At 47.1% G+C, this 21,519-nt stretch overlaps 1 long non-coding RNA gene across 1 annotated transcript; it reads left to right on the forward strand.

The window, feature by feature from the left end:
• The first annotated feature begins 904 nt into the window (after nucleotides 1-904).
• On the forward strand, nucleotides 905-21,023 carry LOC122922804. Its single transcript, XR_006387193.1, has 3 exons — nucleotides 905-1,070; nucleotides 6,698-6,804; nucleotides 20,892-21,023. It is a non-coding gene; the product is annotated as an uncharacterized LOC122922804 (long non-coding RNA).
• Nucleotides 21,024-21,519: the final 496 nt, after the last annotated feature.

The following is a 21,519-nucleotide window of genomic DNA, read 5'->3' on the forward strand; positions in this document are numbered from 1 at the left end:
GAGCATGCCTGCACTACGACATGCGACACGCTGCTACTGCGATAGTCGCACAAAAATCTTGGATGTATTTTCTGCGACTCGTGTTGCAGTTGCATGTCACAGTGCGACACCATTGACTATCATTATAAAAAATGTTGTGCGACTTTTCAGCATCATCGCAGCCCTAGCCTAAAGCTGCGACATGTCCCTCCTTGGCATGAAGCCACCGCAGGTGTCTGCTCATAGATTAGCTCCACTCAATGGCGCGAAGCCGCAAGCAAGTCTGCTGTATTCAATGGAACCACGGCAGAAACCACGGAAGTCTCTGCTGCGGAGTATGCTGCAGGTTTTGACAGCGTGAAGATACCCAAGCCCTTCCTTTATATTTTCCAGAACTTTTCATTTTTTAATTTCATTTTTTTAACTGTGGCTAAAAAAAAAACTGTCACTAAAACCTGACATTTCTCTGAAAAGACTTTGTGGCAAACCATTGTAAAACTGGTAACAAAATGTTTCTATATTCAGAGAGCAGTCCATAGCCATAGAAAATACATTGGAGGAGAACTTTATCCATCTACCGAATAGCTGTCACCATGTGTGAGGTCATAGGTCCAACTGCCAGGAGCAGCAGACTAGCAGCGTTCTGCACTTGTCATTCTACAGCACATACAGTAGGCGGCGCCAATTTCCCGCCGCAGATGACCCAGAAGAGACATTAGAGATGACCTCTGTAGTGCAGTCAGATGACAATAGTGCTTCCGCCCTTCTGCGCCATCTTTACTATGGGAAAAAAAACACTAGTACTGTTATTTATTAGCCACTGCACGGCGGTGCTGTAGAAACTACACCTCCCATCCTGCCGTACGGCTCTCAGGGCAGGATGGGAGTTGTGGTGACTGGTTGTAGAAGAGCACTGTACAGGCTACCTTCCATCTGAAGGGCACAGTGTCAAACAATCTTTTCTACACTACACATGTGCCAAGTGACGTCATGTCTCCGCCCACTCTGTAGGGGTTGAGCGAGGTGGGCACCGCTCCAGTGAGCGAGCCCAGGTCCTCAGTTAGAGGCGCCTCCTGCCGGCCGGGCCCCGTGTGAGTATGCGGTCACCTCGGTGTGCTATGTGGGGACACTTACCGCACCTCTGAGGTTGGAATGTCACCTGCAGAGGCTGATGTGAGGGTGGTGACACTGCAGCTCCTGACCTCTGTCCTAGAAGGTGTTTTCTAGCAGTCTGACCCTCAGGATGTGTTCACACTGGTGTGTGCCCCTCACCTGCTGTAATAGTGACAGCTGTGGACTGAATTGCCCTGTCTTTAGGCTGTGTTCAGATCTGCGGCATGCAGTGGTCTTTGTCTGGCCGCATCATCACTGGACCTCTACAGTCTACAGGGATACGGCGGTGAACTACTGAATCCGGCAATGCCAGATCCAGCGAAATCCGTCAGACTGCGGCCTTGTCCTTAGTCTGCACCTAATGCTCTCCATATTCTTCACGTGGTCCCTGTCATCAGTGGATGCCCAGCAGGGCCCTCGCTATGTGCACACTGGAGTATTCTCATGGTGAATTGCTGTCAGGATTCTGGGACATCAGCCACTGCCAGGGGTTGTCTAGCATCGGCGAAATCTGCTGTCAGCTATGGTGGCAATTATTAATAATCTTTACCATAGACGGCACCTGCGCGCCGCCTCCTCATACAGCTGACTAGTGATAAGCGAACTTCAGTTTTGTGAGTTTGGGTTCCGTTACCACGGATCCATAACAGAATGCCTTTAGACGTATATGCTCAGCATAACGGATCCGTCCGGTTTCCGTTATGCAGGAGTCCTCCGGACGGATCCATTGTGCTGGCTAGAGTTGAGTGAAGGGAGCTTCGGATGCTTCATCTGAAGTCGCTTAGTTCAAAACCTCAGAATAATACTGTATGGAGATTTGTCTCCATACAGTATTAGAATGTATGGGCTCCGAAGTAAGTGAAATTGCGCGTGACTTTGTTGAATAATGTTGGTAATAAATTTTTAAACCAAAGCGGAGTTCGCTCAACTCTAATGCTGGCCATAGACTTCTATTATGACAGAATGCCTGGTAACGGAACGTGGGAACGCAATTCAGCACGAACCCGAACTCACAAAACGGAAGTCTGCTGATCTCTATAGATGACCTATTGTGAGGATACGTCATCAATACTAAAAGCCTGGACAAGTGAATGGCTTGAACTGCAATACCAAGCACACCCAATGTACAGGCCTTATACTAGGTATCTTCATGCTGCACCAGTTAGGGATGAGCGAACTTCTGTTTTCAAGTTCGGCGTACAAGGTTGGAGTATGTAAGAATTCTATTATGGATTCTGCTACTACGGACCATAAGTTATGGTCCGAGTTAGTTGAGATCCACAACAGAATTCTTAGATAACCCGAACCTTGTACGCCGAACTTAAAAATAGAAGTTCGCTCATCCCTAGTCACAATGCCTGAAACTGTGCAGCACACGACCTGAGGAGGGAGGTCACCACTAGTCACGCCTGCAGCCTTCTCAGGAAGGGGTTGTCCGGGAATAAGTAGCTTTTCACAGACGCTCGCAGCCTCAGCTATGGAAAGAGTCCTACTTCCCTGCTCCCCCCTCCCCTCTGCTCTGCTCCTTGGTTCCTCACGTATTCAGTGCTCATGACCAGAGCTGCAGATAGCAGGTAAGTATGATTCTCCATAGCGGAGGATGCGGGCTCTTGTGAGAAGCTATCTATTCGCAGACAACCATCTCATGGCAGCACTGAGTATAGCAGTTACAAGCTTTACATGTTCCTTTTATTCCCACTTGCAAATGATTCTCTAAATTCTCAGGACATAAATCTAGTGTTTCTGATAGATTTCTTACAACTATTAAGTGTATAACAGAGTTTTCCAGTTATTAAAGGGCATCTGTCAGCAGTTTTGTACCTATGACGCTGGCTGACCTCTTACATGTGCGCCTGGCAGCTGAAGGCATCTGTGTTGGTCCTATGTTCATATGTGTCCGCATTGCTGAGAAAAATGATGTTTTAATATATGCAAATGAGCCTCTAGGAGCAACGGGGGTGTCACCGTTACACTTGGGCCCCTTGCAGACGAGCATGTCCGGATAAGGTCCAGCGGATGCGTTCAGTACCAACTGCGTGATTTCGCAAGCAAGTCCATTCAGTTTTGTTTGCGATCGCGTTCAGTTTTTATCACTCGGGTGCAATGCGATTTAATGCGTTTTGCACGCGCATGATAAAAAACTGACTGTATACAAGCATCATCTCCTAGCAACCATGTGTAAAAAAAGGCATTGCATCCGCACTTGCTTGCGTATGCGATTTTCACACAGCTCCATTCGCTTCTATGGGGCCAGCGTTGAAAATCGCTGAATATAGAACATGCTGCGCATTTCACGAAACGCAAGAGTGATGCGTGAAAACCAACGCACATGTGCGCAGCCCCATTGAAATGAATGGGTCTGGATTACGTTTGGGCGCAATTTATTCTTCTAAAATACAATGCACTATCCCTGTAATGCACTTGAGGGACGCTCAAAGCAGGCTTGGGGTCTACATCAGGTCCTAGCCAGCCCATATACACATAGGCACCCCGTGATCGCATTTGTGGGGAGACAGAGGGAGTCAATATGCCAATAAGGTGCCAGTTGGGGCAGGGTGAGCTGGGAGCTCATGACGATCCAGACTCATTGGCATGCATCTGTGCTATTAGAAGTTAGCAATTAGGCGAGCCTAAAACTGTTGACAGATTCTCTTTTAAAGGGGTATTCCGGTTATAAGAAGTTAGCTCCTATCGGCAAGAATAGGGAGCACGTTGCGCATACATGGTGCACTCTCATTTACTTTGGGGGCCCCATTATACAGATGGGTCCCATAGGCCAGTGTTCCCCAACCAGTGTGCCTTCAGCTGTTGCAAAACTACAACTCCCAGCAGGCCCTGACAGCCTTTGGTTGTGCGGGCATGCTGGGAGTTGTAGTTTTGCAACACCTGGAGGCACACTGGTTGGGAAACACTGCCATAGGCGGATGGAGCTGTGCCACTGTCGGACTCCTGCCGATGTGATTTTGATGACCTATCCTATGGATAGGTCACCAGTAATTCAATCTCTGAGAATTATTTTAAGAATTGATAATATTTCTAGATTTTGTTTTAAACATCTCTCTGAGCCAAAGCTGGCATGACATTTTTTTCTGGAAGATAAAAATACTCCTTTTTAGCAATTTTTTGAGGAGTATTTTTAGCCAAGGAGTATGCAATAAGATTTTATTACCTTTTTTGGGGTGGTATTGGGAAAAAACAGTTCTTGCCATTCTGACTTTCCTTATACAGCACACCTAGCACATTACGTTAGCATAGTACTATTATGAGGATAGCACCTATGTATAGTTGTATCTGTTTTTCACTACTTTTGAACAATAATAGCACGCCTCGTTATGCTGCTGCATTCATTCATTTTTGCTCTGATGTAGCTATATGAGTGCTTGTTTTCAGTGAGGGAAGATAACATTTTGATTGGTACTTTTTTTTTTAGGGTACATGGGATTTATTGATTAGTATTTTATTATTTTTCGGGATGATTTAAAGGGAACCTGTCACCCAAAAATCGTCTATCAAGCTGTTTACAGTACCTTATAGTGCTGTGTCCTCGTTTCTCGATGCACTTTTTCTTCGTTTTGCCGCATGTCTGCTCATTCAGAAATCGTAGTTATATTCAGCTGCTGCCCCGTGCTGCAAGTCAGGCTTGAAGTCACGGGGGCAGCGGCCTCGGCGTCTTCCATGGCCCTCTCCCCGCCCCCTGCCTCTGTGACTGACACCCGAACATCCGAATCCGGGACCGCGCTCAACGGCCGCATGCGCAGTAAAGGGCGGCAGGAGCGCGGTCCCGGCTGCCGCGCGTACTACGGGCCGTCTTACTTTCGCCGCACTGCGCATGCGCCCGACATCCTGTATCAAACGCGCCCGCGCCCGGCATCTGGGCGCGGGCGCGTTTGATACAGGATGTCGGGCGCATGCGCAGTGCGGCGAAAGTAAGACGGCGCGTAGTACGCGCGGCAGCCGAGACCGCGCTCCTGCCGCCCTTTACTGCGCATGCGGCCGTTGAGCGCGGTCCCGGATTCGGATGTTCGGGTGTCAGTCACAGAGGCAGGGGGCGGGGAGAGGGCCATGGAAGACGCCGAGGCCGCTGCCCCCGTGACTTCAAGCCTGACTTGCAGCACGGGGCAGCAGCTGAATATAACTACGATTTCTGAATGAGCAGACATGCGGCAAAACGAAGAAAAAGTGCATCGAGAAACGAGGACACAGCACTATAAGGTACTGTAAACAGCTTGATAGACGATTTTTGGGTGACAGGTTCCCTTTAAATCACGTTATCTTTATTAGGCTTCTTTCACATTATCGTTAAGCTTGTCCGGCAGGGCACGCTGCGGTTTTTGTCCGGCCATCTCTTAGCATGTTTGCCATGCTGCGGCCTCATCTCCGGCCCGTCCTCGTTATAGTGAATGGGTCCGGCAGCATACGTGTGCAAGTGTTAGTACGGATCCAGCAGGCTGTTCCCCTGCCGGACAAGCCTAACGCTAATGTGAAAGAAGCCTTATATGGGTTTTGACAAACATGACGGCATTGACGTGGTAAATATGTGTGCATGTTTTGTTTTTTGTTTTGTTTTTTTACCACTTACGAAATATATATTTTTTTTTAAAGAAACTTTTTAATCATCTTTAAAAAAAAAAAAAATATATTGTTATTAGGGGACTGTGTTTTATAATGCACTAGCACAGCGATGGCGAACCTATGGCACGGGTGCCAGAGGCGGCACTCAGAGCCCTCTCTGTAGGCACCCACACCCTGAAAAAAGTCTATGGTGTATCAATATGCCTTAGACTTTTCCTGTTATTCAGCAGCACAGGCAGCGCACTATAAACAGCACAGGCAGCGCACTGAATGTAGGCAGGATATTGTAAATAAATGATAAAGTACATAGAAGATATTCTATATTGGACTGTAGTATTCAAGGTAAATTGCTGTGTTGGCACTTTGCGATAAATAAGTGGGTTTATGTTGCAGTTTGGGCACTCGGTCTGTAAAAGGTTCGCCATCACTGCACTAGCATACTTTGTATACCATTATGTAGACTGCGCTTATACAGCGCTCCGGACCAAAGAAAGTGTCATATGTAGAGATACGCACAAGACTTTCTGTAACTAGTAAAATTGCCTGCTCAGGCGTTATTGCGGCCTCTGCTCTCGGGCACGATCAGCGGCATTTGCTGTATTTTTCAGGGCACAGCCAGTTGTGGCAGAAAAGCTGCAGAATTTTGACAAATGATTTTTGTGTGGAAAATCCCCAGTGGTTACACTAGCATCATAGTAAGTGAGATTTAAAAAAAAAAATCTCATCCACCCGCTTCAGAAAATATCCACAACAAATCTTCACATACCCTTCTAATAAGAGCAGATTTTATGTGCCCAACATGTCCGGTTATGCAGAGGTCTGGTATGGTGCAGCTCCTAACCACCACCACTAGGGGCACTACTATGGTGGTGACTATTACTATAGTTATGGAAGAGTCCTCCTTCGATGCGTTGCCGAGCTGACTAATGTGGCTGGTTTCAGGATATTTTAATAGGTTACCTTATTTGCAATATTATTTGAAATGAGGTGTATAATGCATGTCAGTTATTATAAATGTATTTTCTATTTTCAGATGTGAATTATACAAATGGGATTGAGCAAGCTGGATGTTCTCTACAGACGGTTACTCCTTGCTAAGTTTTTCATCCGAGGATGGGGAAAACCAGAAGACTTGAAACAGTATGTCTGGAATACAAAATATCTCCAATTATTTTATTCCTACAGTTTATATGATGGCAGTAAGGAACTGAAAAATATTGTCCTCGATACATTTATCTGTTAGGCTAGTGCTACACGGAGACATGTGTTGCAGGAAAGTCGCGCAATATTTTCGTAAAGGTAGTCAATGGTGTCGCACTGCAACATGCTGCGACAGCAAAACGACAGTCGCAAAAAATCCTTCCAAGATAGATTTTAGTGCTACTGTCATGCTGCAGTGGCTTCTTACCGGCTTCCTCTGCGGCCAGTGAGGTAATTGATTTAAATACGCTGGGTCTCGCTGAAGAGACTCAAGGCATTTAAGCTGCCATTCTTATTTTGGCCACCAGGTGGCAGGCCAACATAAGAAATTAGCAATTCTCAGTAATAAATGGATTTTTAAAAATTAACGATTGTTCAGAATCAAAAGCAAAAAAATGGATTTCTTCGCTCAAGTACGAGCTTCAAAATCATAACAAAAAAGTTTAAAAAAAACCTGTTAAAAAATATATAAAAGTTTAAATAACTGCATAAATAACAAACCCGTAAAGCGGTGGAGGAATTGTTTTTTTCCAATGCCACCCCATTTGGATTTTTTTCCCCACTTCCCACTACATTATATGCCATATTAAATGGTGGCATTAGAAAGTAAAACTTGTCTCGCAAAAAATAATCCCTCATACAGCTATGTGACCGGAAATATAAAAAAGTTATGGCTGAAGGAAGATGGGGAAGAAAAATGAAAATGCAAAAACGAAAAAACCTCCGGTATCCTAAGGGTTAAAGGAAATGTGTCACCAAAAATGTTATCTGCTAAAACCAGATAGTAACACATTCTCTATCTTAATATTGATTATGAGGGCTGCCATCGCTACATGGTCCATAGACACAATGGACAGGAGGGGACCTCACTGACTTCTATGGGAGAGTTTTCTAGGCATGCTCTGTGACCTGTACAGACCGCACTGACTCCTATGGGAGAGTCTTCTAGGCATGCTCTGTGACCTGTGCAGACCTCACTGACTTCTATGGAGAGTTTTCTAGGCATGCTCTGTGACCTGTGCAGACCTCACTGACTTCTATGGGAGAGTTTTCTAGACATGTTCTGTGACCTGTGCAGACCTCACTGACTTCTATGGGAGAGTTTTCTAGGCATGCTCTGTGACCTGTGCAGACCTCACTGACTTCTATGGGGGAGTTTTCTAGGCATGCTCTGTGACCTGTGCAGACCTCACTGACTTCTATGGGAGAGTTTTCTAGGCATGCTCTGTGACCTGTACAGACCGCACTGACTCCTATGTGAGAGTTTTCTAGGCTTGCTCTGTGACCTGTGCAGACCTCACTGACTTCTATGGGGGAGTTTTCTAGACATGCTCTGTGACCTGTGCAGACCTCACTGACTTCTATGGGAGAGTTTTCTAGGCATGCTCTGTGACCTGTGCAGACCGCACTGACTTCTATGGGAGAGTTTTCTAGACATGCTCTGTGACCTGTGCAGACCTCACTGACTTCTATGGGAGAGTTTTCTAGGCATGCTCTGTGACCTGTGCAGACCTCACTGACTTCTATGGCAGAGTTTTCTAGACATGCTCTGTGACCTGTGCAGACCTCACTGACTTCTATGGGAGAGTTTTCTAGGCATGCTCTGTGACCTGTGCAGACCTCACTGACTTCTATGGGGGAGTTTTCTAGACATGTTCTGTGACCTGTGCAGACCTCACTGACTTCTATGGGGGAGTTTTCTAGGCATGCTCTGTGTCCTGTGCAGACCTCACTGACTTCTATGGGAGAGTTTTCTAGGCATGCTCTGTGACCTGTGCAGACCTCACTGACTTCTATGGGAGAGTTTTCTAGGCCTGTTCTGTGACCTGTGCAGACCTCACTGACTTCTATGGGAGAGTTTTCTAGGCATGCTCTGTGACCTGTGCAGACCGCACTGACTTCTATGGGAGAGTTTCTAGGCATGCTCTGTGACCTGTGCAGACCGCACTGACTTCTATGGGAGAGTTTTCTAGGCATGCTGTGTGACCTGTGCAGACCTCACTGACTTCTATGGGACAGTTTTCTAGGCATGTTCTGTGACCTGTGCAGACCTCACTGACTTCTATGGGAGAGTTTTCTAGGCATGCTCTGTGACCTGTGCAGACCGCACTGACTTCTATGGTAGAGTTTTCTAGGCATGCTCTGTGACCTGTGCAGACCTCGCTGACTCCTATGGGAGAGTTTTCTAGGCATGCTCTGTGACCTGTGCAGACCTCACTGACTTCTATGGGAGAGTTTTCTAGGCATGCTCTGTGACCTGTGCAGACCTCACTGACTTCTATGGGGGAGTTTTCTAGGCATGCTCTGTGACCTGTGCAGACCGCACTGACTTCTATGGGAGAGTTTTCTAGACATGCTCTGTGACCTGTGCAGACCTCACTGACTCCTATGTGAGAGTTTTCTAGGCATGCTCTGTGACCTGTGCAGACCGCACTGACTTCTATGGGAGAGTTTTCTAGGCATGCTCTGTGACCTTTGCAGACCTCACTGACTTCTATGGGAGAGTTTTCTAGGCATGTTCTGTGACCTGTGCAGACCTCACTGACTTCTATGGGAGAGTTTTCTAGGCATGCTCTGTGACCTGTGCAGACCTCACTGACTTCTATGGGAGAGTTTTCTAGGCATGCTCTGTGACCTGTGCAGACCTCACTGACTTCTATAGGGAGAGTTTTCTAGGCATGCTCTGTGACCTGTGCAGACCGCACTGACTTCTATGGGAGAGTTTTCTAGGCATGCTCTGTGACCTGTGCAGACCTCACTGACTTCTGTGGGAGAGTTTTCTAGGCATGCTCTGTGACCTGTGCAGACCTCACTGACTTCTATGGGAGAGTTTTCTAGGCATGCTTCTGTGACCTGTGCAGACCTCACTGACTTCTATGGGAGAGTTTTCTAGGCATGCTCTGTGACCTGTGCAGACCTCACTGACTTCTATGGGGGAGTTTTCTAGGCATGCTCTGTGACCTGTGCAGACCTCACTGACTTCTATGGGAGAGTTTTCTAGGCATGCTCTGTGACCTGTGCAGACCTCACTGACTTCTATGGGAGAGTTTTCTAGGCATGCTCTGTGACCTGTGCAGACCTCACTGACTTCTATGGGAGAGTTTTCTAGGCATGCTCTGTGACCTGTGCAGACCTCACTGACTTCTATGGGAGAGTTTTCTAGGCATGCTCTGTGACCTGTGCAGACCTCACTGACTTCTATGGGAGAGTTTTCTAGGCATGCTCTGTGACCTGTGCAGACCTCACTGACTTCTATGGGGAGAGTTTTCTAGGCATGCTCTGTGACCTGTGCAGACCGCACTGACTTCTATGGGAGAGTTTTCTAGGCATGCTCTGTGACCTGTGCAGACCTCACTGACTTCTATGGGAGAGTTTTCTAGGCATGCTCTGTGACCTGTGCAGACCTCACTGACTTCTATGGGAGAGTTTTCTAGACATGCTCTGTGACCTGTGCAGACCTCACTGACTTCTATGGGAGAGTTTTCTAGGCATGCTCTGTGACCTGTGCAGACCTCACTGACTTCTATGGGAGAGTTTTCTAGGCATGCTCTGTGACCTGTGCAGACCTCACTGACTTCTATGGGAGAGTTTTCTAGGCATGCTCTGTGACCTGTGCAGACCTCACTGACTTCTATGGGAGAGTTTTCTAGGCATGCTCTGTGACCTGTGCAGACCTCACTGACTTCTATGGGAGAGTTTTCTAGGCATGCTCTGTGACCTGTGCAGACCTCACTGACTTCTATGGGAGAGTTTTCTAGGCATGCTCTGTGACCTGTGCAGACCTCACTGACTTCTATGGGAGAGTTTTCTAGGCATGCTCTGTGACCTGTGCAGACCGCACTGACTTCTATGGGAGAGTTTTCTAGGCATGCTCTGTGACCTGTGCAGACCGCACTGACTTCTATGGGAGAGTTTTCTAGGCATGCTCTGTGACCTGTGCAGACCTCACTGACTTCTATGGGAGAGTTTCTAGGCATGCTCTGTGACCTGTGCAGACCTCACTGACTTCTATGGGAGAGTTTTCTAGGCATGCTCTGTGACCTGTGCAGACCGCACTGACTTCTATGGGGAGAGTTTTCTAGGCATGCTCTGTGACCTGTGCAGACCGCACTGACTTCTATGGGAGAGTTTTCTAGGCATGCTCTGTGACCTGTGCAGACCGCACTGACTTCTATGGGAGAGTTTTCTAGGCATGCTCTGTGACCTGTGCAGACCTCACTGACTTCTATGGGAGAGTTTTCTAGGCATGCTCTGTGACCTGTGCAGACCTCACTGACTTCTATGGGAGAGTTTTCTAGGCATGCTCTGTGACCTGTGCAGACCTCACTGACTTCTATGGGAGAGTTTTCTAGGCATGCTCTGTGACCTGTGCAGACCTCACTGACTTCTATGGGAGAGTTTTCTAGGCATGCTCTGTGACCTGTGCAGACCGCACTGACTTCTATGGGAGAGTTTTCTAGGCATGCTCTGTGACCTGTGCAGACCTCACTGACTTCTATGGGAGAGTTTTCTAGGCATGCTCTGTGACCTGTGCAGACCTCACTGACTTCTATGGGAGAGTTTTCTAGGCATGCTCTGTGACCTGTGCAGACCTCACTGACTTCTATGGGAGAGTTTTCTAGGCATGCTCTGTGACCTGTGCAGACCTCACTGACTTCTATGGGAGAGTTTTCTAGGCATGCTCTGTGACCTGTGCAGACCTCACTGACTTCTATGGGAGAGTTTTCTAGGACATGCTCTGTGACCTGTGCAGACCTCACTGACTTCTATGGGAGAGTTTTCTAGGCATGCTCTGTGACCTGTGCAGACCTCACTGACTTTCTATGGGAGAGTTTTCTAGACATGCTCTGTGACCTGTGCAGACCTCCACTGACTTCTATGGGAGAGTTTCTAGGCATGCTCTGTGACCTGTGCAGACCTCACTGACTTCTATGGGAGAGTTTTCTAGCATGCTCTGTGACCTGTGCAGACCTCACTGACTTCTATGGGAGAGTTTTCTAGGCATGCTCTGTGACCTGTGCAGACCTCACTGACTTCTATGGGGGAGTTTTCTAGGCATGCTCTGTGACCTGTGCAGACCTCACTGACTTCTATGGGAGAGTTTTCTAGGCATGCTCTGTGACCTGTGCAGACCTCACTGACTTCTATGGGGAGAGTTTTTCTAGGCATGCTCTGTGACCTGTGCAGACCTCACTGACTCTAGGGAGAGTTTTCTAGGCATGCTCTGTGACCTGTGCAGACCTCACTGACTTCTATGGGAGAGTTTTCTAGGCATGCTCTGTGACCTGTGCAGACCTCACTGACTTCTATGGGAGAGTTTTCTAGGCATGCTCTGTGACCTGTGCAGACCTCACTGACTTCTATGGGGGAGTTTTCTAGGCATGCTCTGTGACCTGTGCAGACCTCACTGACTTCTATGGGGGAGTTTTCTAGGCATGCTCTGTGACCTGTGCAGACCTCACTGACTTCTATGGGAGAGTTTTCTAGGCATGCTCTGTGACCTGTGCAGACCTCACTGACTTCTATGGGAGAGTTTTCTAGGCATGTTCTGTGACCTGTGCAGACCTCACTGACTTCTATGGGAGAGTTTTCTAGGCATGCTCTGTGACCTGTGCAGACCTCACTGACTTCTATGGGAGAGTTTTCTAGGCATGCTCTGTGACCTGTGCAGACCTCACTGACTTCTATGGGAGATTTTCTAGGCATGCTCTGTGACCTGTGCAGACCTCACTGACTTCTATGGGGAGAGTTTTCTAGGCATGCTCTGTGACCTGTGCAGACCTCACTGACTTCTATGGGAGAGTTTTCTAGGCATGCTCTGTGACCTGTGCAGACCTCACTGACTTCTATGGGGGAGTTTTCTAGGCATGCTCTGTGACCTGTGCAGACCTCACTGACTTCTATGGGAGAGTTTTCTAGGCATGCTCTGTGACCTGTGCAGACCTCACTGACTTCTATGGGAGAGTTTTCTAGGCATGCTCTGTGACCTGTGCAGACCTCACTGACTTCTATGGGAGAGTTTTCTAGGCATGCTCTGTGACCTGTGCAGACCTCACTGACTTCTATGGGAGAGTTTTCTAGGCATGCTCTGTGACCTGTGCAGACCTCACTGACTTCTATGGGAGAGTTTTCTAGGCATGCTTCTGTGACCTGTGCAGACCTCACTGACTTCTATGGGAGAGTTTTCTAGGCATGCTCTGTGACCTGTGCAGACCTCACTGACTTCTATGGGAGAGTTTTCTAGGCATTGCTCTGTGACCTGTGCAGACCTCACTGACTTCTATGGGAGAGTTTTTCTAGGCATGCTCTGTGACCTGTGCAGACCTCACTGACTTCTATGGGAGAGTTTTCTAGGCATGCTCTGTGACCTGTGCAGACCTCACTGACTTCTATGGGAGAGTTTTCTAGGCATGCTTCTGTGACCTGTGCAGACCTCACTGACTTCTATGGGAGAGTTTTCTAGGCATGCTCTGTGACCTGTGCAGACCTCACTGACTTCTATGGGAGAGTTTTCTAGGCATGCTCTGTGACCTGTGCAGACCGCACTGACTTCTATGGGAGAGTTTTCTAGACATGCTCTGTGACCTGTGCAGACCTCACTGACTCCTATGGTAGAGTTTTCTAGGCATGCTCTGTGACCTGTGCAGACCTCACTGACTTCTATGGCAGAGTTTTCTAGGCATGCTCTGTGACCTGTGCAGACCTCACTGACTTCTATGGGAGAGTTTTCTAGGCATGCTCTGTGACCTGTGCAGACCTCACTGACTTCTATGGGAGAGTTTTCTAGGCATGCTCTGTGACCTGTGCAGACCTCGCTGACTTCTATGGGAGAGTTTTCTAGGCATGCTCTGTGACCTGTGCAGACCTCACTGACTTCTATGGCAGAGTTTTCTAGGCATGCTCTGTGACCTGTGCAGACCTCACTGACTTCTATGGGAGAGTTTTCTAGGCATGCTCTGTGACCTGTGCAGACCTCACTGACTTCTATGGGAGAGTTTTCTAGACATGCTCTGTGACCTGTGCAGACCTCACTGACTTCTATGGGAGAGTTTTCTAGGCATGCTCTGTGACCTGTGCAGACCTCACTGACTTCTAGGGGAGAGTTTTCTAGGCATGCTCTGTGACCTGTGCAGACCGCACTGACTTCTATGGGGGAGTTTCCTAGGCATGCTCTGTGACCTGTGCAGACCGCACTGACTTCTATGGGAGAGTTTTCTAGACATGCTCTGTGACCTGTGCAGACCTCACTGACTCCTATGGGAGAGTTTTCTAGGCATGTTCTGTGACCTGTGCAGACCGCACTGACTTCTATGGGGGAGTTTTCTAGGCATGCTCTGTGACCTGTGCAGACATCACTGACTTCTATGGCGGAGTTTTCTAGGCATGCTCTGTGACCTGTGCAGACATCACTGACTTCTATGGCAGAGTTTTCTAGGCATGCTCTGTGACCTGTGCAGACCTCACTGACTTCTATGGGAGAGTTTTCTAGGCATGCTCTGTGACCTGTGCAGACCTCACTGACTCCTATGGGAGAGTTTTCTAGGCATGTTCTGTGACCTGTGCAGACCGCACTGACTTCTATGGAACGTATACGGAACCCAAAAAACGGAACAGAAACAGGGGGAAAAAATATGTTTTTGTGCAAGAAGCCTAAAACTGTGATTTAAACAATAGGTTATTTTCTGATGACACATTCCCTTTTTTTTACTTTTAGAAATGGCACATAAACATTTTTTTACTTTTATTTTTTGTCTTTCTAGCAAAATAGGTCCCTGAAGTTCGAGCCTTTAAAAGTTTTTCACTGCAGTGCATGCAGAATCCATACACCGTAGCTATATATGTGGTGTACGGATTCTGGTTTCTACAGTACAGTATGTGCTGTAGTTAGCACCGTACTGGCAGGCGCACACATCACTGCTCCTGCCTGTGTCCGCTCCGCTAAGACCTCTGCATAGTACATTCAGGGCCGGCCTTTGGGGTGTGCGGGCTGTGCGGCCGCACAGGGCGCCATAGCAACAGGGGCGCCGGGCGGCCGACAGCTCGCAATGTAATATGCGGCAGGCGAGGCGGCACTTGTGTTCTCCCTCGGGGTGCGCCCCCGCCCCCTCCATCTCCCCCTCCCCTGCATCCAGCAGGGGGCGCCCGGCGCCCGTTGCGGTTTAAAAAAAAAGTTGCTTATATAAGTTCGGGCGGCCGGCGGCGCCCCTCATGCTGCGCCGCCTGAGCGGCTGAGGCTGAGCGCTTGCCGCTCTAAAGAATCCTGCCTGCTGTGTGCTGTTAATGTAGCATGGCCGAGCTCTGTTCGATCCGCGGTACAGGAGCTTTTGTTTCCTGTACCCGGCCGGACTGACAGGAAGTGCTCACTTAGTGTGCACTTCCTGTCAGTCCGGCCGGGTACAGGAAACAAATGCTCCTGTACCGCGGATCGAACAGAGCTCGGCCACGCTACACTAGAGGTGGAGGTGGGAGTAGAATGAGAGTGACAAGGGGGGAGGGGGGGGAATAATGAGAGTGACGAGAGGGGGGGGTGGAAATAATGAGTGACAAGGGGGGAGGGAGGGGAAATAATGAGAGTGACAAGGGGGGGGGGGAATAATGAGAGTGACAAGGGAGAGGGGGGTGGAATAATGAGTGACAAGGGAGGGGGGGGTGGAATAATGAGTGACAAGGGAGAGGGGGGGAATAATGAGAGTGACAAGGGAGAGGGGGGGAATAATGAGAGTGACAAGGGAGAGGGGGGGAATAATGAGAGTGACAAGGGAGAGGGGGGGAATAATGAGAGTGACAAGGGAGAGGGGGGGAATAATGAGTGACAAGGGAGAGGGGGGGAATAATGATGTGACAAGGGAGAGGGGGGGAATAATGAGAGTGACAAGGGAGAGGGGGGGAATAATGAGAGTGACAAGGGAGAGGGGGGGAATAATGAGAGTGACAAGGGAGAGGGGGGGAATAATGAGAGTGACAAGGGAGAGGGGGTGGAATAATGAGAGTGACAAGGGAAGGGGGTGGAGAGAGTGACAAGGGAGGGAGGGGGGGGGGGAGAAGAGGGTGACAATGGAGTCCCCAGAGCCAGATTGTAGCCACAAGGTTAGCTCGCACAGGGCGCCTGAACACCTAAGGCCGGCCCTGAGTACATTGGTGCAGGATACTTTGCACTAATGTGCTATGCCATGCTGTAGCAGAGCTGCTCCTGTTTGTCCTTGCTCTGCTTTAATAAAGCCTGGCATAGCACATCGGTGCAGGTTATCCTGCTCCAGTGTGCTATGCTGAGGTTTCAGCGGCGCGGGCACAGGCAGTACACTGCTCACGGCAGAGCATATTGTAGAAATCAGAATATGTACGCCACATTTGTCTACAGTTTACAGATTCTGTATGAGCTGCAGGGAAATAACTAAAATAGATTACAAAAATGTTTAGGCTTTTTGTAACCGTTTAGGTATAGGTTATAGGACTTTTACAATTGATGACCTATTTTCAGGATAAGTCATCAATATGAGATGGGTGGGGGTCCGACATCCAGCACCCCCGCCGATCAGCTGTATGAGGAGATGACGCGTGCAGTGCTATCTTCCGTCTCTCCTCCTGTTCACCGCTGCTGTCTATGGCAAAGACCATAGACCGCAGCAGCGGACAGGAAGGGAGAGGGTGCCATACCCCCGCCTATCTGATATTGATGACCTATCCTGACGATAGGTCATCAATAGTAAATGCCCGGACAACTCTTTAACAACATAAGATATGCTACACTAGTGAAGTGGCTCACCCACTCTTTCTATGGGCAAAAGGAGGGTGCCCTATCCACGCCAGCCAATATTAGTGGAATGATAAAGATCTATAGAATGATAGGCACACCTCTTACTGGAAATGTCTAGATACGTGCAATGAGATAATATCCCCAAAAAGTTTTAATTGCTAAATGTGTATTAACCCTTTCATGACCAAGGGTCATGGATGCCCCAGTGTCAAGGTCAAAATTTACAAATCTGTCACTTTATGTGGTAATAGCTTTGGAACACTTTTACTTATCCACGCCATTCTGAGATTGTTTTCTCGTGACACATTGTACTTCATGATAGTCATATATTTGAGTCAATATATTTCACCTTTTATTTATAAAAAAAATCCCAAATGTACCAAAATTTTTGAAAAATTCACAATTTTCAAAATTTCTATTTCTCTGCTTCTAAAACAGAAAGTCATACCTAATAAAATATGTATTACTTAACATTCCCCATATGTCTACTTTATGTTGGCATCATTTTGGAAATGTTAGAAGGCTTAGCAGTTTAGAAGCAATTCTTAAAATTTTTAAGAAAATTTCCAAAACCCACTTTTTAAGGACCAGTTTAGGTCTGAAGTCACTTTGTGGGGCTTACATAGTGGAAACCCCCATAAATGACCCCATTGTAGAAACTACACCCCTCAAGTTACTCAAAACTGATTTTACAAACTTTGTTAACCCTTTAGGCGTTCCACAAGAATTAAAGGAAAATGGAGATGAAATTTCAAAATTTCACTTTTTTGGCAGATTTTCCATTTTTATAATTTTTTTTTTTCTTTAACACATTGAGAGTTAACAGCCAAACAAAACTCAATATTTATTACCCTGATTCCGCGGTTTACAGAAACACCCCACATGTGGTCGTAAACTGCTGTACGGGCATGCGGCAGGGCGCAGAAGGAGAGGAATGCCATACGGTTTTTGGAAGGTAGATTGTGCTGGATTGGTTTTCTGAACGCCATATATTTTTTTATTTTTCTGCTGATCGTCTTGTGCAGGGGCTCGTTTTTTGCAGAAAGTGTTGAGGTTTTTATTGGTACCATTTTTGGGTACATAGGATTTTTTGATCATTCATTATTACACTTTATGGGGCAAGGTGACCCAAAAATTTGCATTTTTGGAACAGTTTTCATTTATTTATTTTTACAGCGTTCATCTGAGGAGTTAGGTCATGTGATAGTTTTATAGAGAAGATCGTTACGGACGTGGCAATACCTAATATGTATACTTTTTTCTTATTTATTTAAGTTTTACACAATAATAGCATTTCTGAAACCAAAAAAATGATGTTTTAGTGTCTCTATAGTCTGAGAGCCATAGCTTTTTTATTTTTTGTGCGATTGTCTTAAATAGGGTATCATTTTTTGCGGGATGAGGTGACGGTTTGATTGGTACTATTTTGGGGGTCATAAGCCTTTTTGATCGCTTGCTGTTGCACTTTTTGTGATGTAAGGTGACAAAAATAGCTTTTTTGGCACAGTTTATTTTATTTTTATGGTGTTTATCATGTGATATATTTATAGAGACGGTCGTTACGGACGCGGTGACGCCTAATATGTGTATTTTATTTAATTTTTTCTTTTATTTTTTATAGGAAAAGGCAATGTCTTTTTTTTAAATTTACATATTTATTTATTTATTTTCACTTTTTTTTTTTTATCAGTTCCCTCTTGGATCTTGAAGATCCAGTGGGGCTGATAGTTGTACTGATAGGGCTGATAGAGCATTGCAAAGTATAATACTTCCAGATTGCCTGTAGGTGGCAGCACTGGACGCCTTTGCCATGGCAACCATCGGGTGCTGCAATCACAGCGCTGCAGCCCCGATGGTGGAGAGAGGGAGCTCCCTCCCTCCGTTAACCCCATGGATTCCGCAACCGCGGCATCTATGGGGTTACAGGAGAGTGTCAGCATAGAGCTGACACTCTCTTCTGATGGCGGCGGCTGAGTAATGAAGCCACCGCCATCACACACAGAATGGGGAATCGGGGGCAGCGCTGGAAAGGGGGGGTCGGGGGGTACTGACTACAATAGGGCAGGAGGGGCGGCTAGAAAATTAATGCATGGGGCGGGGAGGGGGCGGATCGCATGCCATCAGGGCAGGAGATGAGCACAGGAGAGGGGCACAGATCAGGGGGGGCACAGAGGGGCACCAAGGGCTTGGAGCGGCCCAGATCGGGGGGCATGAGAAACACTATCGGCTTTCAGGCTCTGATCTGCAGAGCGCAGATCAGAGCCTGAAACCAGCATTTTAACACTGTCGCGATCCGATTGGTTAGTCTGTGCAGACTAACCAATCGGATTGATTGCCGGCAAGGGGCCAGTCTGATTGGTCCCTTGCCGGCATTACTGCACTGTATGCTGTCCGTGACAGCATACAGGGCAGGGGCAGAAGCTTTAATCCAAGCGCTTTGCAGCGCTTGGATTAAAGAGCTGCCAGAACGTATATATACGTGGTAGCTGCACGGGGTATGTGCAGCTATCACGTGTGTATATATATATATATATATACAGATTGCGGTCGGGAAGGGGTTAATGATTCATAGAAAATACTACATATATACTAATAATTCATATAGCTTGCACTACTAATTCATACATTAATATTAGAGCCCTGATAATGATCCTCATGATCACATTCGATAAAAAAACACAACCCGTTTAGCAACATAAGAAATGTATTTTTGTAAAACCGAGTCTTAATATAGATTCTTAGTATTATGCAGCATGCACGTCCCTCCTCCCAAGCTCCATTCTGCTACCTCTTACAGATATACACTCACCTAAAGAATTATTAGGAACACCTGTTCTATTTCTCATTTAATGCGATTATCTAGTCAACCAATCACATGGCAGTTGCTTCAATGCATGTAGGGTTGTGGTCCTGGTCAAGACAATCTCCTGTACTCCAAACTGAATGTCAGAATGGGAAAGAAAGGGGATTTAAGCAATTTTTAGCGTGGTTGTTGGTGCCAGACGGGCCGGTCTGAGTATTTCACAATCTGCTCAGTTACTGGGATTTCCACACACAACCATTTCTAGGGTTTACAAAGAATGGTGTGAAAAGGGAAAAACATCCAGTATGCGGCAGTCCTGTGGGCGAAAATGCCTTGTTGATGCTAGAGGTCAGAGGAGAATGGGCCGACTGATTCAAGCCGATAGAAGAGCAACGTTGACTGAAATAACCACTCGTTACAACCGAGGTATGCAGCAAAGCATTTGTGAAGCCACAACACGCACAACCTTGAGGCGGATGGGCTAGAACAGCAGAAGACCCCACCGGGTACCACTCATCTCCACTACAAATAGGAAAAAGAGGCTGCAATTTACACGAGCTCACCAAAATTGGACTGTTAAAGACTGGAAAAATGTTGCCTGGTCTGATGAGTCTCGATTTCTGTTGAGACATTCAAATGGTAGAGTCCGAATTTGGCGTAAACAGAATGAGAACATGTATCCATCATGCCTTGTTACCACTGTGCAGGCTGGTGGTGTAATGGTGTGGGGGATGTTTTCTGGGCAGACTTTAGGCCCCTTAGTGTCAATTGGCCATCGTTTAAATGCCACGGGCTACCTGAGCATTGTTTCTGACCATGTCCATCCCTTCATGACCACCATGTACCCATCCTCTGATGGCTACTTCCAGCAGAATAATGCACCATGTCACAAAGCTCGAATCATTTCAAATTGGTTTCTTGAACATGACAATGAGTTCACTGTACTAAAATGGCCCTCACAGTCACCAGATCTCAACCCAATAGAGTATCTTTGGGATGTGGTGGAACGGGAGCTTCGTGCCCTGGATGTGCATCCCTGAAATCTCCATCAACTGCAAGATGCTATCCTATCAATATGGGCCAACATTTCTAAAGAATGCTATCAGCACCTTGTTGAATCAATGCCACGTAGAATTAAGGCAGTTCTGAAGGCAAAAGGGGGTCCAATATTAGTATGGTGTTCCTAATAATTCTTTAGGCGAGTGTATATGCTTCCATTTAGCCAATCTATTTCTTTCCATCTTTCAGTTAGGAAACTGCTAAATGTACATTGGAAGTATGTCAAAGCAAAATAAAAAGCCATAAAACTTATAACAGATGCTAATAGAGACGTTTGCTGACCTTTTTTTCTTGTTAAAATACAGAAAAGCTCAGGGCATTGAAATTTGTGCATTCCTGCCTACCAGGCCTTTACTTTCAAAATGATCTGTCAATTAATTGTAACTTATTTTCTTTTTTACTATTTCAAAGGATATTTGAATTTCGTAAAATTATTGGAAACAGAGAAAAATGTCAGCACCTTGTGCCAAAAGATTACCCAGTGTACATTGACAAGGTAATGCTTATGGACTTTCTAGAGACCCAGAAAATCCTTAAAGGGGGTATCCGACACTAACAAATGCTCCCCCATATGCCTGGCCCCCCACACGGATTCTACTTACCTGGCTTACCGCACCGCCTCTGCTGCTTCTCCCCGTGCGCAGATGAAAACATCCGCGTCAACCACAATACTGGGGAGGCTCGTCCCCGTCACCGCCTGCCACTGGCTGCTCCCCCCAACACTGGATGTTTTCATCCGCGCATGGAGAGAAGCAGCAGCGGCGGTGTGGGAAGCCAGTTAAGTAGAATCAGTGTGAGGGGCCGGGCATATGGGGGGGCATTTGTTAGTGTCGGAGGGGTTTTCCAAGTGTTTTTTTTAATGATTACACCTGATCAGTGAGGGTCCGACACCTGGGACCCCCACTGATCAGCTGTTTGAGAAGGCCTCGGCGTTTGCAGTAGCGCTGCAGCCTTTTCTGTGGTTACCAAGCACAGTGCGTACATTGTATAGCGTCTGTGCTTGGTATCGCAGCCAGGCCCCTTTTGCATTAATGGGGCT

This window comes from Bufo gargarizans, unplaced genomic scaffold (assembly GCF_014858855.1).
Source record: "Bufo gargarizans isolate SCDJY-AF-19 unplaced genomic scaffold, ASM1485885v1 fragScaff_scaffold_726_pilon:::fragment_2:::debris, whole genome shotgun sequence".
Lineage (NCBI taxonomy): Eukaryota > Metazoa > Chordata > Amphibia > Anura > Bufonidae > Bufo > Bufo gargarizans.